The 5,902-nt window shown below is 36.5% G+C and overlaps 1 long non-coding RNA gene across 1 annotated transcript; it reads right to left on the bottom strand.

Moving 5' to 3' along the window:
* Positions 1–6: 6 nt before the first annotated feature.
* LOC106871449 (uncharacterized) lies at positions 7–5,126 on the bottom strand. The gene is made up of 5 exons (XR_001409658.2): positions 5,103–5,126; positions 4,519–4,587; positions 3,531–3,562; positions 1,687–1,714; positions 7–460 (listed from the first exon to the last, which is right to left on the bottom strand). It is a non-coding gene; the product is annotated as an uncharacterized LOC106871449 (long non-coding RNA).
* Between the last annotated feature and the right edge of the window lie 776 nt (positions 5,127–5,902).

The raw sequence follows: 5,902 nt of genomic DNA on the forward strand, positions 1-5,902 counted from the left end.
ACCTAAAGCACCACGAAGCTCCGGCAGGGGATGGTGGCGAACCCTGCTGTACTCTTTCACCACAACTTTCACTCTTCTGTTGTGCCTGTAATTCAAAGGGTCAGCCTTGTCACACTGTGTCACGCGGAATATCCCCGAGAACTACGTTAAGGGTAGACGTGTCTGTGGAATGCTCAGCCACTTACACGTTAATTTCACGAGCAGGCTGTTCCGTTGATCGGATCAACTGGAACCCTCGACGTCGTAAGCGACGGAGTGCCAACAACCTCTAAACCAATGTGAAAGTCGAAGTTTGAAAATTCAGTACTTTTACGTAACACGATACTCGATTCGTGCAAGGAAGCAATGATTTCCAACTCTCCCTGCCCCAAGAACAGCGCACAAAACAACTACAGTACATTACAATACCAACATCATAAAAGTCTGAAAATAATACTTACTAGAGTGTTAGCCCGGCCACCTGAAACAGATATATATACATACATATATCAACTTATAAAGACATACGTGATTATACACATACACACACATATATATATATGCGTATGTGTTTATATAAATAAATATATACATATATAAGAATAAAGGATAAAATTTCTTCAAAAAATGTATCGGTGGCCAGCATATAAAAAATAGATCATATATATAATTATAATTGAAGGCATAGAAAAAAATTTCTAGCCTCTATGCAAAAAATAGACGCTAAATCGTCTCAACACTTAAAAATTCACAAAGTTACACACGTGTTGAAATCGAGGGTGCAGGCTAACGGAAATTAATAACAATATAGATAGCCTTGGATTAACTAATTTCTGGATTTGCCCCATGGCTTTTCTTTCTTTAGCAGGACACATATTTATACATACCCACAGGAAAGCAAACACAAATCCATACCTTCTTATCTTTTTATTGCCCACGAGAGGACAAACAAGGACAGACAAAGGGATTAAGTCGATTACATCTACCCCAGTGCGTAACTGGTACTTATTTAATCGACCCCGAAAGGATGAAAAGCAAAGTCAACCTCGGCGGAATTTGAACTCAGAACGTAACGGCAGACGAAATACTGCTAAGCATTTCGCCCCGTGGGTTAACGTTTCTTATTTCTTTATTGCCCACAAGGGGCTAAACATAGAGGGGACAAACAAGGACAGACAAAGGGACTAAGTTGATTACATCGACCCCAGTGCGTAACTGGTACTTAATTTATCGACCCCGAAAGGATGAGAGGCAAAGTCAACCTCGGCGGAATTTGAACTCAGAACGTAACGGCAAACGAAAATACTGCTAAGCATTTAGCCCCGTGGGGTAACGTTTCTGCCAGCTCACCGTCTTCTTACCACACAACCATATAAATACCCCAGATACTTCCAACACTAAATTTCGTAGCTTACCTCGGCATATGCGTCTTCGGTCGTAATAGCACATAGGCAGCTATGCTGCCACTGCGACCGAATACGCTCGTGTTGAGGTAAGCTGCGAAATTTATTGTTGCGGGTATCTGGGGTATTTATATGTAGTTATGGTGACTTTGCATTTGTTGATTCAACAATGTGGAGAAAAATATTAAAATAACTGTGGTCTCTTTGTTTCAACAATATTATATATGAGAAGGCATCTTGCTTAAAACGTTAATACGTTTTGATGCTTGTTAGTAATGTCTTATAACAGAAAAGGTCTACTTACTTATTCTTGATTGGCAGTTCATATAATCCTTTAAAAGAGAAACAGACAGTGGAATATATTTACTTATTGTTAAAACGAGATGTAATATTAATTTCAGGCGAATTCAGAATATGCAAAGAAGAATATAAGAAACAAAACAATTAAATCATGACAGAGTTATCACCTTTAAAAAAAAGTCAGATTTACTACACCCTAATGCCAGATAGATAGATAGATAGATAGATAGATACATACATACATACATACATACATACATACATACATAAATACATACATATATATTTCGTTTTTGGATTTGGTCTGCAAGATTCTTTATGTGAGTTCGTGTGTTGAAGCATATTCTGTTGCGTGGGGAGAGTCATTCTCTTTTGGTGCCTTATAATTTAACACACTCACCGTTAAAATTTCCATGTGTTTCTTTTTTTATTTTTCTAAAATTTTCGTTGCGTCTTGCAACCTTTTCAATAGTTTTGAAACTCAAAACTATTGAAAAGGTTGCAAGACGCAACGAAACTTTAAAAAAAAATTAAAAAAAGAAGCAAGTGGAAATTTTTCCGATGAGTGTGTTAAATTACAAGGCACCAAAAGAGAATGACTCTCCCCAGACACAATAGAATATACATACATATAGATATATAACTACGAGGGGATACCCAAAAGTAACCGGAAATGTTCACTGTGGGACAAGCCCATTATTGTTTAGGCTTTTGCCGCGAGAAGCCAGTTGATGAGACCCTCAAGCATCAGTCTGCCGACTTGCGTCATTGTTTGGGGTTGTACTACAAAGTGGAGCGCCTTTATTTTACAGTTCTTCTCCCCTGTTCGTCGAATTTTGCGATGACTGAAACGAAGGAACAGCGTGCTTCCATGGAACTCTGACCATAACCCTGACCCTAAGTTGGTCTCTTGCCTTTTAAAACCCTCTTTCTTCTTCTCTTTCTAATCTACAGTCTATTCTGAAGAAGGACTCTCCCCGAAGCAACAAAACAATTAACTGCTCCCGTAAACTTACTCTGTCTATTTTACCTCCTATTTTATCTTTTTATTCTACGGTATATACATAATGAGTAGGCGTATTTACAGGTAATTAGTGATCAGGTTAGAGGGGGATATCTAGAAATCCAACGTCAAACAAAGGTGGAAGAAATTCAAACAAACACGAGTTGGCTATAAGCAATGTACCGGTCGACTAATAGAAGTACGTTAAATAATGGATGAACAGGCGGTTGTTAAAGGCATCAAATCATTTATGAAATAGTTATGCAGAATAAAGAAGTGAGTATAAATAATATTAAGGAGGAAACAGGAACATCAGGAGAGCGAAAGTTCACTGTAGACTTCATGTGTATGATGATATTCTGAAAGTCAATACTTTAATATTACGGATAAAAATATGAAAGAATCCGTAAAGTTCTAGGTACTTGTTGTTCATAGACAGGAAGATACAAGGCGCACTTCTAAAGGTTTGAAACATTTTTGAGAGAGGCATTTATTGATTTCAAAGAAGTACAAAACTCTAATCTCCTTCGAAGTAGGATTCTCTGACTTCAATGCACTTTTTGTAGGGATTCAGCCATGATGTAAAATGGTGCTAGGTATTATATATGAAAGTCCGCCATATTATTGCTATAGTCAGCGTTTCAACATTAAGAACATCGTACACGGAGGCTTACAGTGAATATGCCTTGCATAGTCTAATTGCGAACAGCAGGTTAATTAGGGATACTATAGGGATGAACTTAAATACTTTATTACAGCTTAGCGCTTTACTGTGGCTATTGTCACACTAGAAGTATCGTATACTCCTACTACAACCTTTCGAAAATATTGAAAATAATACTCACATTTTCGGTTCCGTCATCTCCGCTCGGTAGAGCTGAAAAAAAAAGAAGAAATACATAAATATATCAAATACACACTATAACACATTCAGTTCTATGGATAAATATATTTCGTGTGACAGGCTAAGTCATGAACTTTACAACCTTTATGGTTTCTACGGCTGGATTCCTTTCCCACGCCAATCATTTTACAGAATGTGTTATGTGCTTTTATCTGGTACCACACGAGCGTTTTTATGTGGCACCGGCACGAATGCTTTTTACGTGGTACTGACAGAAGACTCTTACAGGCCAATCACCTTCACCTGGGAGAGTGGGCTTAGCACTTCTGCCGTGTGGTACGGGTCTTCTTGGGAAGACCAGGTGGTGCAGCAAAGCGATAGTAATTAGTTCTTAATATATGCAGTAATTGTATCATTTTTGAGATAGATTGCCATGGCCTTTATGGTGTATGTCTTTGACATCTCTGTTCGTAGAGTGAGCGCTTAGCTGGCGCGAAGTATCTAGGACGCTTGTGGACGACACTCGTGTGCAAAAGATTTGATGGTGTTAACTATATAGAAATGGGTTTCAATAGAGGTAGATGTTCTTAGCTCGAGGTCTGCTTTAAAGAATCATCGAACCTCTATTGAAACCCATTTCTATATAGTTAACACCATCATATCTTTTGCACACGAGTGCAATTGAGTACTGGGGTCGATGTGATCGATTATCCCCTCTCCACAGATTCTAGCCATTGTGCTTATAGTAGAAAAGATTATTATTATTATTATTATTATTATTATTATTATTGAAGTTGCAGCCAGAAGAACATAGTTATTGAAATTGAAATAATATTTTTGTCAGATACACGAGGACAAGTTGAGTGTCTCATACTAGGACCATGCTTACAGGGAATAAAATAAATAGTACGCAAGATATGCATTTTTCTTTACAAAAACAGAAACGAAGGGCTGAAAAAGAAAAACAGTAGGAAATTTTGGACGCTTACACTGCCATTTCTTCTCCCTGGCATAAACTATTCTTCTACTTTCAAGTGTAGGGGCAGATTTTCTATCGACTGGAAAAGAAATAGTAAGGAATTTTTAAAAAAAATCTGTTATATGCAACAGAAGCAGTATTAGATTCAAATAGATATTTGTGTATCATACTTAATGTAAATACATCGCGAAAAATCAAATTTACAATCTTGTAGTATATAGCTTGCATTACAGACATGAATTCTCTGAATTTCATGTCGGTATTAGGTGTAGAGAGACATTGGGGCCAATTTGTTTGATGATCTTTTTCGCAATTGATTTCCAGTTTGCTTTATAGAAGTCCAGATTGGTTAGATTTTAAATGCTTTACGTAGGCTGCATGTCTGCGGGTTTCTTTAGTCTATAAATGCTCAGCTCTATTATATTGTAATCCGAGACTAGCGTCGGTGTCTTTCATTTTCTTCGCCAACGAAATGCAGAAAAGGTATGATATACGGCTAATTACTTCTAAAGTGTATATGAGAAAAAAATGAACTAACGTGAAGCGTTAATTTGCTCAATGGTTAATATATTATAATTTAGAATGTTTACTTACATATACCGGGACCCTAGAAACGAAAAAAATATATAACAAAGAATATATTAATTTGCAGCGAGGTCAGCGAAAAATAACCGAAAAAAAAAAAAGAAAGCAAAACAGAAAACAAAATAGAAACCGAAACTATTGACACAATTTAAATTAATTCTTTCGTTTTTAAAAATTTGATGTATTATGGGATGCGCAAAATATATTTCCCTTGTATCCATGTATTATAATTAATACACATTCCCATTTAATTTTGACCTCAGGAGTAGCTAAAAGCAGAGCTTTATATAACTTTCAACGAAACAAGGTACATGCGACGATCACGTGCTACACACCTGCATTCCAGGCACAGCTGTAAATAGCAGAAGTGAGCTAGAACATTAAACCTTAGTACACATGCACTGTAGAGATCAAGGTCAATTTTTGCCCACGATGGGCTTCACTGCACGTGTTTTAGTTTCGTTACTATGGCAACAGCGAGGATAGTTATTGAACAGTCCTCGTATATATATATTTATACGGTGAAACTTAATTTAATTATAAATTTTGCTGAATTGAATTTAATTGAGTTTTTACCTGTAAATTTGGATTTTTATCCTTAATATTATATATATATATGTAATGGATAATAAAACAAATGGTTTACACCTGGTAGCTTACAGGTAAAGCACGGTCACTTTCAGAGTGATCGTTAGGTAAATAACAAATGAAAGAAAGACAGAAGAGAAGTCGATGCTAGATGTGTCGAAACGATTGTTGTTATTAATAATATATTCTCGTATATACTCCATCTTCTGCCTTTCATTCGT

This window comes from Octopus bimaculoides, chromosome 17 (genome assembly GCF_001194135.2).
Source record: "Octopus bimaculoides isolate UCB-OBI-ISO-001 chromosome 17, ASM119413v2, whole genome shotgun sequence".
NCBI classification, from domain to species: Eukaryota; Metazoa; Mollusca; class Cephalopoda; order Octopoda; family Octopodidae; genus Octopus; species Octopus bimaculoides.